The sequence below is a fragment of the Corvus hawaiiensis genome, chromosome 3, assembly GCF_020740725.1.
Source record: "Corvus hawaiiensis isolate bCorHaw1 chromosome 3, bCorHaw1.pri.cur, whole genome shotgun sequence".
Taxonomy (NCBI): domain Eukaryota; kingdom Metazoa; phylum Chordata; class Aves; order Passeriformes; family Corvidae; genus Corvus; species Corvus hawaiiensis.
In genome coordinates, this window is record NC_063215.1 from 54,703,533 (window position 1) to 54,716,909 (window position 13,377).

Genomic DNA, 13,377 nt, shown 5'->3' on the forward strand with positions numbered 1-13,377 from the left:
GTCTGTATTTTTGCCATGGAAGTTGAAAGCTTGGATCTCCTAGATTAGACCCCCCCACATGGGAGAAATAAACAGGGCAAATCCAAAGGAAATCTGCTTGAACATCACCTTCACCGTTCTATTTCTGATAGTCTGGAACTCTGGAGGGACAGCAAAAGATTTTGAGTGATGTAGCTACTCAGCAGCAGGTACTTTCACCGCTCCCACTCATCCTGGTGGCTATCCCCATCCCTTTGTAAGACACCCGTGGTCTATGTGTGGATAATATATGGTGGAGACAGAGGACAGTCCTCAGCCTGACATGTAGGATAATGTGCTCAGATCCCAGTATTGTCAGTCTGCTTGTCTGATCATTCACACAGGTCTTTACATTTTTATATGCCTCACCTTCTTATAAATAAAATCAGAATAACATCATCTTGAGAAACTACTACAGCAAGCATCCATCCATCCATCCATCCATCCATCCATCCATCCATCCATCCATCCATCCCTTTATCTTCTCTCTCTCAGCACCCAGTAGCAGATTTCCACAGCAGGAATTCTTGGTCACAGCCTTGGTGATTTATGTGGGAATTTTTAAAAGGTGATTGAAGATTTTTTTTTACTATGCCATCCCTTTTGCAGTCAAAGAGACGTTAGGTTCCCTCCTCAGCTGTCATATTTCACAGCCTGGCATATTAAGTTAAATCTTGCTCTCACTTCACCTTAGTGCCCTGGTCTTTGACCTGCAACAGATCAGTGCTCTGATCCCTGGTCCCTGCTGCCTGGTGATGGCTTGTGGGAACAGTAATCTCTCCAGCCACTGCCACTAGATTTGACAAAGGCTGTGAATCAGAGTCCTAAAACTAGGGGAAGTTAGTGAATCTCTCAGTGCATCTAGCTGTGACTGCATGTCACGTCTGTGCGCAGGATTCACACACAGCCTCTCTCTCTCGGTTATCTTTGTAACACAATCATCATCCCTGTGTGTTTTGGAAATGTTTAACCTTCCCTTTAAACCAGTATGATCATTTTATTCTTAATTAAAGACAATGGCTATGAAGCATCATGGATGAATTTATTGCTAAAAATGCCCTCTCCAACTGTCCAATGCATTTATTTTAAAGTTTAATGGTCTTCCTTCCCTTCTCACTATGCAATCTTTATTAGCGTCTTCCATGATTAATTTTGGAGCAGGAACATGAAAGGGGCAGAGCTCCAAGAATGGCATTGTCTGCATTCACTCTCAAATTTTTTTTTAAAATTTATTTCTTTGTTAAAAGATATTTCATTCAGAGAATCCCCACTGAGCTTTTTATTGCAGAAAATTAGGGATCATAAATCGTCTCCCAGAAAACTATAAATCCAGTACTATTGAAACATTCCATGGGCAGATCTTGGCTCTTTGATGAAATCACTCCTTTTTCTTGTATAATTTATGAGCTTTTTTTCAGCATGGGGGGATTTATGCTTTTAAATTGCTCACCAGGGTTTTATTGAATATAATTTGCTAGCAAATTTATATGAGCCAAATATATTGCATTTTATCCACAATTATGAGCAATAAAATTGATGGGGCTTTACTTTTCATTTTCTTCTGGCAAGCAGAGGAAACATGAGTTTATCCTGAACTTGGAGTGAGGTTTCTCAGGGATTCACATGTACAATTAAAAAAGAAAAGAGTGTAGTCAGCAAGGCAAAGGTGCCATTTTGGAAACTTTATTTGGTGTATGGGAGGGGGCAAGTTAAATTGCTCTTGCTCCAAAGGGACTGTAAAACACTGAGGAGCTGAGTTAAAACCACTGAAGCCTATGACACACATCAACTTTTGCAGAGTTTGAATCACACTGTTGGGAGGCAAGGTGTGGATAAGAGCTGCGGGTCCTTCATGGTTCCCTTTGATCTCATTTTCCTGTGATATTCTGATTTTTGTTTGATTCAACCTGGTATATTCAAAGGCATAGAAAAAGCCCCCAGTATAACCCTACCTTCCATGATTAATTTTATTTACTCTATCTGAATTGTGTTCATTTTGGTATGCCCATATCCCTTAAGGACTTTTGTGACTGACAGGAGAGAGGAATAAAATCCCACATATCATTAATCTCTCTAAGGCATAAGGAGCCACAAAAGTGTTCTGTGTCCTGGTTCTTAACAGGCTGTTATTTCCAAATACTTGTTCATCAAAATAAGACTTCTAAACCACAGTAAACTTCATAACACAGGCAGATGCAAATATTGCAGCTTGCTTTCACGTGTGTGTGACATTTGGGGTGCACCACATTGCTTAGGTGACCAGGTATGGAATAGGAAGAAAAATTCAGGTGCAGAACTACACCTGGGGAAAACATCCCTCCAAGCAGGGGCTTACACTGCTTTGAGCTTTGTTTCATAGACCCTCACCTGCTTTGGAGAGCCCTGCCTGCCTTTGTGTCCATCCGTTCCTCTCTCTGTTGGCTTCATGGGCTCTGAATCTTGTTCCTCCATAGGAATACCAAACTCTTACAACATAGTCTTGTGGTCTGGGAGAAGAAATGTTTAATCCAATTTAGCCAAAGTGGGGCAAGCTGGTTTGTAGACACACTTTACAGAGAAGTGAGGAAAAAGGCTGAATTCAGCTGCTCTAAAAATGGAAATAAGATGATGGGCATTTCAAAAGGAGGAGAGCACTGGCCCTTGGTCTACACCCTGTGGCTGTCCAGGAGACAGGGGACTGACCTCTTTCTGTCACCTCACTCCTCACAGGAGGGAAACCACCTTCTGTCCTGAGAGAAGTGTTTAGAGGAGATGTTCCAGGAAGGATCCTTGTAATTTAGCCCTCCTTTTTTGGCCTTCTCCTTCAGGTTTTACAGCAGCAAGGCTCATTTTGACACAGAGCAGGTACCTTGAGCTTTTCTTTGCACTAAAGGAAATTAAGGCTGCAAATTGAAATGGGCAAATCAAAGGAAGTTCAAAGCTTAAGACCCACAGAGCTCTTTGAACTATTTGTCCCACAAGAGCCCAAGCTGCCGGTATGGTCAGTGCATTAACAGTGAATATCCTGTCTGGCTCATGCCCATTTTTTGCCATAGCTGTAGTATTATTATTATAATAACATTCTATAGGTTTTGGACTTAATGTACACAGGGTGATGATTGCTGGGGCCATAATAATGAAATATGACTTTCTTAATGAAATTTCAGTCCCAGCTCATTTCACTGCTGACATTGAGGTGACTGCAAATAAACACTTTCCAGAAGAGTCAGTTAAATGGCTGCATAAGCAATTTATCAAATATTGTAACATTTAAATAAATAATAAAGAAGTATTCAAGTGTGGTGTATTACTGCCTGTGGCTTTGTTCCCAATAACCTCACAACTTGTCTCTCTAATACTTAGATTCCCACTGACAGAAAACAAATCTCTCTCCAACTTGGAGAATTTTATCAGATTTATCTGAATGCCAGATCAATGTGCAGGAAACAAATGGAGTCAGCAACATGATTTAAATTAGAAGTCTAACAATTTACAGTCTCCACTGGTTTCTCATAAACCTTATTAATGTTTGGCATTAGGTACCAAGGAACTATAAATAACATTCCAAAAGAACATTTATATCTGCTTAGACTCTCGTTATATGTCTTCAACACAGCTTAAATAATGTCAGTAATACCTTCATCATGAACAGGAAATGAAAAAAGTTGCCCCATACATGTTTTGTCTTTTAATCAAATATTATTTTCTCCTTAGAACTGCAGAGCTGGTGGGGTTTTTTTAATATTTATTTTATTTATTCAAAACTTATGTCTACAATTTCCACTTGTTTTTCTAGATCTCAGTAGGGTACAAAACTCTCCCATCCAAACAGAGCAGAACAATTTCTTCACATCCTTCATGCAGTTCTTCCCTCCTACCCCCTCACCTCAGCGGCTGTTAAAGGCCAGGCTCATTCCTCGAAGATGTGGGCAGGGGCACTACCATGATTCCATGAGCTGCCTGTGGGAAGAGGCAGCAAAAGGAGGGAGGGCACTAGCTAAAATGGGGTCTGATTGTAGCAGAGCAGGAGATGAGAGAGATTTATAGACAGCTGTCCCAAAATGTCCTCACTTATTTCTTGTATTTTTGATCTTCTTCCTTTCTCTCATATTAGTTTTTTTTTCCCTGTGCAAAGATTTCATTTCCTTCCTTAGAAGATTGAACCCAGATTTTCTTTTCCATCTAACATATCCAAACACTCCTGTCCAAAATTCAGTTCTGTTCCGAAATAGCCTGCTCCCAGTCTGCTGTGTGGTCCTTGTTATTTTCATGAAATCATAGAAGGGACACACAAGGATCCTTGAAGTCCAACTCCTGGCCCTGCACAGGACACCCCAAGAGCCACACCATGTGCCTGAGAGCATTGTCCAAACACTTCTTGAACTCTGTCAGGCTTGGTACCGTGACCACTTCCCTGGGGAGTCTGTTCCAGTGCCCAACCACCCCCAGGGTGAAGAACCTTTTCCTGATACCCAACCTAAACCTCCCCTGACACAACTCTAGTTCATTCCCTTGGGTCCTGTCACTGGTTACCCCAGAGAAGAGATCAGTGCCTGCCCCTCCTCTTCCCCTCACGAGGAAGTTGTAACTGCAATGAGGTCTCCCCTCAGTCTCCTCTTCTTCAGGCTGAACAGACCAAGTGACCTCAGCTGCTCCTCATAAGATTTCCCCTCAAGGCTGTTCACCATCTTTTTTGCCCTCCTTTGGACACTCTCTAATAATTTAATCTCTTTTTTATATTGTGGCACCCAAAACTGTCCCCAGCACCCAAGGTGAGGCCGCCCCAGTGCAGAGCAGAGTGGGACAATCCCCTCCCTTACCCAGCTGGCGATGCTGTGCCTGATGCCCCCTGGGACACAGTTGGCCCTCCTGGCTGCCAGGGCACTGCTGACTCAGGTTCAACTGTCTATTGACCAGGACCCCCAGCTCCCTTTCTGTGGGGCTGCTCTCTAACATCCCATTCCCTAGTCTGTATGTACATTCAGGGTTGCCCCATGCCAGGTGCAGGATCTGGCACTTGTTTTTGTTGAACTCCAATTCATCTCCCTGCAGGACATCTCTGCCTTCGAGGGACTCAACAGCTCCTTCCAATTTAGTATTGTTGGCAAACTTACTTAGTATCCCTTCCAGTCCTGCATCCAGGTTGTTAATGAATATGTTGAAGAGCACAGGGCCTAAGATGGAGCCCATGAGTGATGGGTGAGATGAGCCTTGGTGGCTGTAGCAGAAAGGACATTGCCATTCATACTGTGCTGGGAGTGATGACACCTTGACACATCACAGGGAGCAAAGAAATGGGCTGCATAGCCAGAGCTCCATGCACACTGGTGCAGCCAGTCTCCTGGGACTGGTGCCGAGTGGTGTATGATGACTGAACCCACGTGATAGAAGAGAAACTGTGCTATTGTCCTACACACAGCATTTCCCTCCAGTGGCTCCTTGTATGAGATCACAGAAGAGTTGCATCCTTGTAATTACCTTTAGCTTGTTTTCAGGCATCCAGACTCCAGGTCACTTGGTCTGCTAGACTCTCATCATGGCCTCTTGCACTTCCTACAGCACTCACAGTGCCCACAGCTAGAGCCTGGAAACCCCCAGCCAGCCAGCTTTGCAGGGTTTCTCTCTCCTTTGCACCCTTCTCATCAGCACCTGTCCATCCATGTCTGTCTCCAGTACGTACGTCTCTTTCCACCAGTCTGTTACACCTGTGAAGCAAATTCCTGTGGCTGCATCTCCAACCAGCCACCCACACTCCCTCTCTCAGTCCTGTGGGGCAGGTGAGACCCTTTTCAACAGTAATAAGGAAGTCAGCACACAGTGGTGAAGCTTCACTTGCAATTTTTGCTTTTAGGTTGGCTCCTAACAAGGCACTTAGATTCAGAAGGGTCTTTGGAGCCAGAAAAAAAAAAAGGAAAAAGAAGTGCCAAGGGTAGAAAAGGAAAGAATACAGACAAAAATTAAAAAGCCACAGAAATGCTAAAAGAAATATATCAAAGAGGTGGCAATTAGATTTAGCTCCTACAATGATGTGACAGATTCAAAGGCAGAAATATTTTACATTCAGTAGCATAAGAATTGGTGGAAAATTAATTCCAAGAATGTCTAGCCATTGAGCCAAATACCTCTTCATCTACAGAGGCCAACTACAAGAAAAACAGAACCTTTAGCCTGACCTTCAAACAACAATTAGTGCTGATTTACTGACACGATTTTCCAGAACATGGACAATGCTTATGAAGGCATTGAAAAGACTGTATAATAAATTGTATTTTCTTTGAGCTTCATGGGATGTAGCCAATTTTCCACTTCAAACAAGCTCTGCCAGGGTGTCCTTTTGTTAAGTCAATGAATTAAATTCAAACAAAACAACAGCTTTATTGTAGCATGTGGTTTAGCAATAGGCCTGAGGCTACTATTCAATAAAAAAGAAGAATAATTACACACTTTGTTGTGAAAATTACATGATAAGTTCATTAAAAACCTCTCTGAAAATAAAGTTAAGTACACAGTAATTCAGTTTTTCCACTACCATCTCCTCACTGTGACTATTTGAGAGAAACTGTAAGGTCCCATAGTTCGTTCAATTGAGGGGAAGGAGAAACTCGATAGAATTACTTTTTATTTTTGAAAACCTTTTTTTTCCCTTTTCCTCCAAGCATTATGATTATTGGTAGCAGCCATCTCTAAAAGTGCCTCCAAAATTGTGTGGCACTCACAGGGCTGAGTATAGGCTGCTAACGTACATGTGAATTTGTGTAATTTTTGATGTGCTTATGTTCTATTTTGGAAAGGGATTTGGGAACCTAAGAGCCCAATCAAGCACACAACCCCTGCAGCACAGCAGGTTACCACGCGCCCGCTAAGCTGCCATACCTCCCTGGGTGCCTGCTTTCAGTCTGTGGCAGCTCTGAATTTACCTCATAGCATGAGAGGTTTAAATTAGGTCAAATTACATTGTGCCTGTGTGCACCCAGACTTTTACTGCCATTCAGCTTATGCACAACCTCTGGTAAACTCCTGGCCGGCCAAGTCTGAGTGACCTGACCATGTGCTGGATCTCTGAGTACCACTCAAAATCACCAGGGCTTAGTAACTTCCAAGATTGTGCTCAGGAACTGGCAATTGTTTGTGAAGAACCCATGTCTCCTTAGCCCTGGAGTTGAGATCCTAGCAATTTTAGGAATACAACAGTTGACAGCCTGTAAAAAGACAGTACTTGCCAAAGGAGCTGCTTGTCATCAGGTGGTCAGTGTGGCATTGGCCCTTATGCTGTGTTACACGATTGATTGTCCTTATATAGAGGTTTACTGCTTTAATTTACTTTAATATCTTCTTTATGGAAAGTGTATAATTTGTGTGATGATGCAGAAGAGGGGGATGAATTTCATTCTTCACAAGCCCACCAATAATCCTAGTCAAGGAGCAGCACCCAGCACAATGATTTGTAAGGAGACCTCAGCCCCAGAAACTTCCCCATACACCTCCTGCTTGGATGACAATGCTGGAAACAAAACAAAACATTCTTCATCTTAGCACTGACAGGTGAGAACCCAGAGAAGAAGTCCTTGGGGGGTGCCTGGGAGACCTGAGAGGAGCGAATGTTTCCATGTGGTTGGTCACCTGTGAATGGCAAATTGTTTTAATGACACTTGTTTTCTGAATCACTCTCATTCTGGACACTTCTCACTTTGCTGTAAGGAAGCTGGGGAGCACTTTCATAACCCCATCATTTTATGCAGACACAGCAGAGCAACTATGGTTGCAAAAAAGTGAATGCCTGTGATTCGTGTGAGTGAAGTCATCCAAAGCAGTTGCCAGAATGTGGCATTATTCAGAGACAGCTTATGCTGGAAGAATTTTCTTTTGCAGATACAATCAGGGGTTATTAAACCCCTGCTGGCTCTATAAGATTTGGTAGTAGATCACAGATTTTAGCAATTCCCTACTGCCTTGCCACTTTGACTGGATTTTGAGCTCCCAGTCTGCCAGCTGTCCAGAAATCCTGTGAAATGAAGGCTGCTTGGCGTAAGTGGCAACAGCCAACCTGCACATTTGTGTAAGGAGCCTTGCAGCTGGGACTTGTTGGACTTGCAGTAAACACTTCAATCAATTGCCATTAGAACTGGGCTGAAATCAAACCATTCTGGATTGCCAGCAAAGGAAGACTTCCTTATGCTTTCTATATAGCACATGTACATCCTGATTCAACCTGACTTTAATTCTGTATTGAAATAATAGAGACTGAGTTTGAACCGATTCAAAGTGAACATCAAAGCTTTGTTTAGATTTTACATAGTTGATTCTCAGTCCTTGTTGATGAAGCAGACTCATGTTAGCATACTGCATTCTGAAATGTGGAAACTGATACAGACATTTATGGTCAGTAACTTTTAGTTAAGTTGGTAGGTGAACACTTCAGGAGAAAAAAAATATTTGATTTTTTACAGCAATATAAAGAGAAGGCCTACAGTGTCTCACACTAGCCAGAAGCTCAGCAGTCCTGCTCAGAGGCTGTTTTAAAAAATTGCTCTAGCTCAGCGTCCAAAGCCACACAGGGAGTCAGTGAGAAGAGCCAGGTGAGAGCTAAAGGGTTTCTAATCACTGCTTGTGTTTTCCCACTTCTAACCCAAGCCTCTGGATTAAATATAAAGTGAGCTGTCAAGTAAATCATAGAATCATAGAATCGTTAGGTTGGAAAGGCCCTTTAAGATCACCAAGTCCAACCATTAAAGGCACTCACACCATATGCTAGAAACATCACACAGCTTTGTTGGCCATATAAAAATTGCTGCACATGGGAACAATAACTCTTTCTTGAAAACCAAATAACTATTCTAATCTAAATCAATCAGATCTTAGAAAGACAGAAAATCCACCCCTGTCAGAATACAGTCATTGCGCAAGTGTTAGGAATATAACAGAGATTTTAAAAACCCACAGCCTCTGGTACCTGCCCTTCTCAGAGCTATTGTTTTTAAGTGTGAGCTGTAAGACCTCTTCTGCCAAGATTTTAGCCCAGAGGAAATATCACTCTTGGTGATGTAACCCTTTACAGGTCAGAGTCCTTAACTGAAAGCTGGACCTCTTGGCTGGTGGAGTGACCACTGCAGAGCACATAGTGAAGTGTCAGTCAGATCTTTTCTTGCACTTTTTCTCCTTCATTCTTCATTTTCAGTGTATGATAACTTCAGAAATAAACTCAAGACCATTTGTAGAAAGCTAGGCAGTCACTGCTTTTTTCAGATGTGCAACGTAAAATCTAAAGATAACTGTATATCTTCAAATTCAGTTTCCAACTGCATATTTATTTGAAAGCATAAAGGCAGTTGTGTCTGGGTAGACCTAATTTGCTATTTATATTTAAGTGGACCTGTTGCAGTGGGGATACTGCAACACGCATATATCAAACCAGGAGTCCCGTGGAAAGGAAATATATATGGACAGATTCTTGATAGCTGTTTCAGAGATGTTTATTTCTCCAGCCCCATGGCCGGAGCTCTGCCCAGGAACTGTTCCAGTCACGGGACCAAGGGTCCTTCTGCCCGCGCAGGGAACACAAACCAACCAATGGGAACGAGGCTGAGCAGGGACAGGGAAGCCCCGTGTCTGTGCCCTCAGGGCCCCTCTCCCAGGGCTACACGGCAGGGGAGGGACCCCAACACCTCACCCGTTTTATTTTAATAAAAGGAGAATGAAAACAACTGGATAAACATAACAAGAACAGTTTCAAAACAAAACAAGCCACCCTCCTGAGTCTTTAAATGTCCAGTCAGATTCTGTGGAACATCTTAGGGCTGACAGAAGGGAGACAGAACTCTCTGAGCATGCTTTGTGGGGAAACTGAGGCAGGAGAGGGTTTAACTTCTTCCCTCCCCCTTTTCATCCCCCACTCGGCATTGGAAAGGGATTTTTGGGGAAACAATTGGCAAAAGCATGGTTTTGTGAGGGAAACCATGGGTGAAAAAACGGATTGGGAATACACTGGGGGTAATAGGACATAGGGTAAAAGGGCAAGGTGGGATTAGGAAAGGGAGACTGTAGGGGGGGTTTACAAGGGAGATATTGTCTAACATGACTACGATTTTTTGCATATATACTGCCTTTTACAGGAACACCATCAGGCCCAGTGACCTGCGATGCTTGTAACCCTTTTCTACCTCGTATAATTTTGAATTCCACGACTTCTCCATCTCCCAAGCTTGGGATGCATTTTTCAGGGTTATTCTTTTTAATAGCAGTTCTATGCACGAATATGTCTTGCTGGTTGTCACACCTTGTTATAAAACCATAATTTTGCTTAACATTATACCATTTTACTATCCCTAAGATCTTAGCTACTATGATCTTTTCCTTTTTCCGAGTGGCTGCTGTTTTCTGTCTCGCTGCGTCTTTGCTCTCTCCTTCGGTTGCTCCCGTGTTGGAATTGTCGGGGCTGCTGGTGCCTGCGCGCTCTTCCCGGGGTCGCGTTCGGGGCTGCGCGGGCCGGGCCGGGCCGCGCCGCTCAGTTCTCCGTGCGTCGCCTCCTCTGGTCGCAGCTTCGCTGCCGATGCCGGGCGCTGCACCCACGTCTCGGCCGGGCCCCCGAGCGACGACCCCCCCGCGCCCTGCTCCAGCGCGCGTCTCGGCTGGGTGCGGCTCCGTTCCATCGCCATCGCCGCCAGCCGCCGCCCGCGCGCCGCCCCTCTTGGTCGGGCGTTCACGGGGCTCGCTCCACCATGCGCTGCACGGGGCCATTCGGGCACCGCCGGGTCCCGCCGCTCCTGCCACGCCTCGCTCCACCACCGACACTGCGGCTCGCGTGGCTCCGCCCGCGCGCGGGAACTGCCTCGCTGCTGCTCGCAGAGCACTCGGTGCACGTGGCCTGGGCCGCACGGTCCCTGCGCCAGGATTCCCTTCGCCAGGACACAGCTGACATTGCTCAACAGTCTCGGTAACTAAATAATATTCACGAAAATATTCTTCCATCGGCATATATTTTGACTCCAGTATTAACTGTGTCCAAACAGTTTTCCAAAAGCCCTTGGTAAGAATTAAATCCCAAGAAACATAGAAAAAGTTCTTAAACAACCATGCCAGGAAGTGTTTCAGTTCTTTTTGAGCTTGAATCAAGCTAAAATTCACAAATCGTTGTTCAAGAATCATTTTTAGTTTAAGATAAATGTCCATATGCGGCTCTGAGAGCCAAGAGTCTTCCCACCGTTCCTCCATAGTTTAGATACGGAATAGCAAAGCAAAACCAAGAAGAGGAATCCAAAGTTTCCAGGGTTTACTCACACAAATCAGTCGCTTAGGGATCGGGGATCGTTCTGCTCTCAATTCTCCACCATTTGTTGCAGTGGGGATACTGCAACACGCATATATCAAACCAGGAGTCCCGTGGAAAGGAAATATATATGGACAGACAGATTCTTGATAGCTGTTTCAGAGATGTTTATTTCTCCAGCCGCATGGCCGGAGCTCTGCTGAGGAACTGTTCCAGTCACGGGACCAAGGGTCCTTCTGCCCGCGCAGGGAACACAAACCAACCAACGGGAACGAGGCTGAGCAGGGGCAGGGAAACCCCGTGTCTGTGCCCTCAGGGCCCCTCTCCCAGGGCTCCATGGCAGGGGAGGGACCCCAACATGGACCTTTGGATGCTTTTGAGCATGCTATTGTGCAAAGCCTCCAGCAACACAAAGGAAGACAGCACATCAGAAAACCTACTCACCTTGTAGAGAAGTGACAAAGGCATATATGGGGCAGGAATTTTCATTTTTATTTTCACACTACCTTCTGTGATGAGCATAACTAATTTCTGCCCAAGTGTCTCAAATGCAGCAAACATACAAGCCAACAAAAATGACAAGCTTCCTCCGTCTTGCCAAAGCATTTTTCTGGTACAACAGGGGTGCTGGGGGAGGGGGGACACACAGGCTTTCCTGCAGCCCTCTTCTGCATTTGGGTAGTTCTGACACCCATTTATGAAGAGAACCATGTCCCTACTGACACCCCAATTGAGCCCAGGTGGGGCCATAGCCACTCCATGGCACTGGGATCTACATAGTTCCTGTAAAAACAACTGGTTCCCCATGGGCTGGAATGAAGGAGCCTAACTTGCTGTGGTTTGTATCCATGGCTGAGCAGGCACCATCCCTGACCAGAACCCCTCCTGGAAGCAGGACATCTCTGGGTTCCTGCCCACGTGTGTGCTCTCCCAGCTGTGCTAGGGGCACCCTTTCCCTCCACAGAGCAGGGGCACCCCAGCCAGCCTGGAGGAGAGCCAGCACACAGCTCCAGAGATGGCCTGAGCAGAGTGGAAAGGCAGCAGATGAATGTGTGCACGGGTGGAGCGGCTGCGGTGTTTCCATGGCAGGCAGACAAAAAAATTCAGTATTTATGATTTCAAATATGATTGCAAATGCAGTGATCTATGGGGGAAAATATGAAGGAGAGACAAGGGGTTTATGAGGTTATCTGGAAGAACACAGCAAAGTTAGAGAGGGGTTTGGATTAGCAGCAAGGCTCTTCGAGTTCAGCCACTGGTGTGGTTATCATTAAATGTTGCAAACAGAAGCCAAAATAGAATCATGTGGCAGGAAAATTTAAATTCTAGAGACGGTTTGGGTTTGTTTTCTTGCCTGTTTGTTTGTTCAACTAGCATGGCAATCCTTTATCCTTATCACGCTGCCTGAATACTTTGGGTAGATAGCAAGGCCTCAACAAAAATCTTGCAGTCTGATCAAAGCCAGCAAAGGGAAAAGGTCAAAGCAGAGGTTATAACTCATGGAGCTCCAGGGAGCTCTGTGTCACACGTGCATGTGTGTATATAAACAACATCCCCTCTCCATGATGCACTGACAGCAGATGAGAGTCATGGAGTGCACTAGTCAGGAAGCAGCACTGTGCTGAAAAAACTGCATGATGGCAGTGACATAAGCAGTGCAAAATGACCAGCTGCAGGGCAGAACCTTCCCAGGCAGGCCTGGATACTCCTCCCCATGCTGAGACCTGGATCTTGCAGCTATTTTTTCACATATGGAAAAAATACTGGGAAATGTTTCAGATTTTTCTTAAATGTTAGCATAAAAAGTAATTTCAATAGCCCCACTGCTTGGTTGGTTGTGACTTTCCTTGTGTGGCTCCTACTTGGCTTCTCCTTGTGTGACTCCTACTGGAGCACTGCAGGAGCCACAGCATATCTTGCTGGGCATGAGAGAGGGCTGTGCTTTCAAACATGAATTAATATATTCAGGGATTCATAAAGTGTAAGGCCAGCTGAAAACATCATGATAATTTGTTCTGACCTTCCTCACCACATGGGTCATAATGTACCATATACACACACACACGCGCACGCGTGCATGCATAAATATTTATATATATGTAAGAATCACCAAGTGC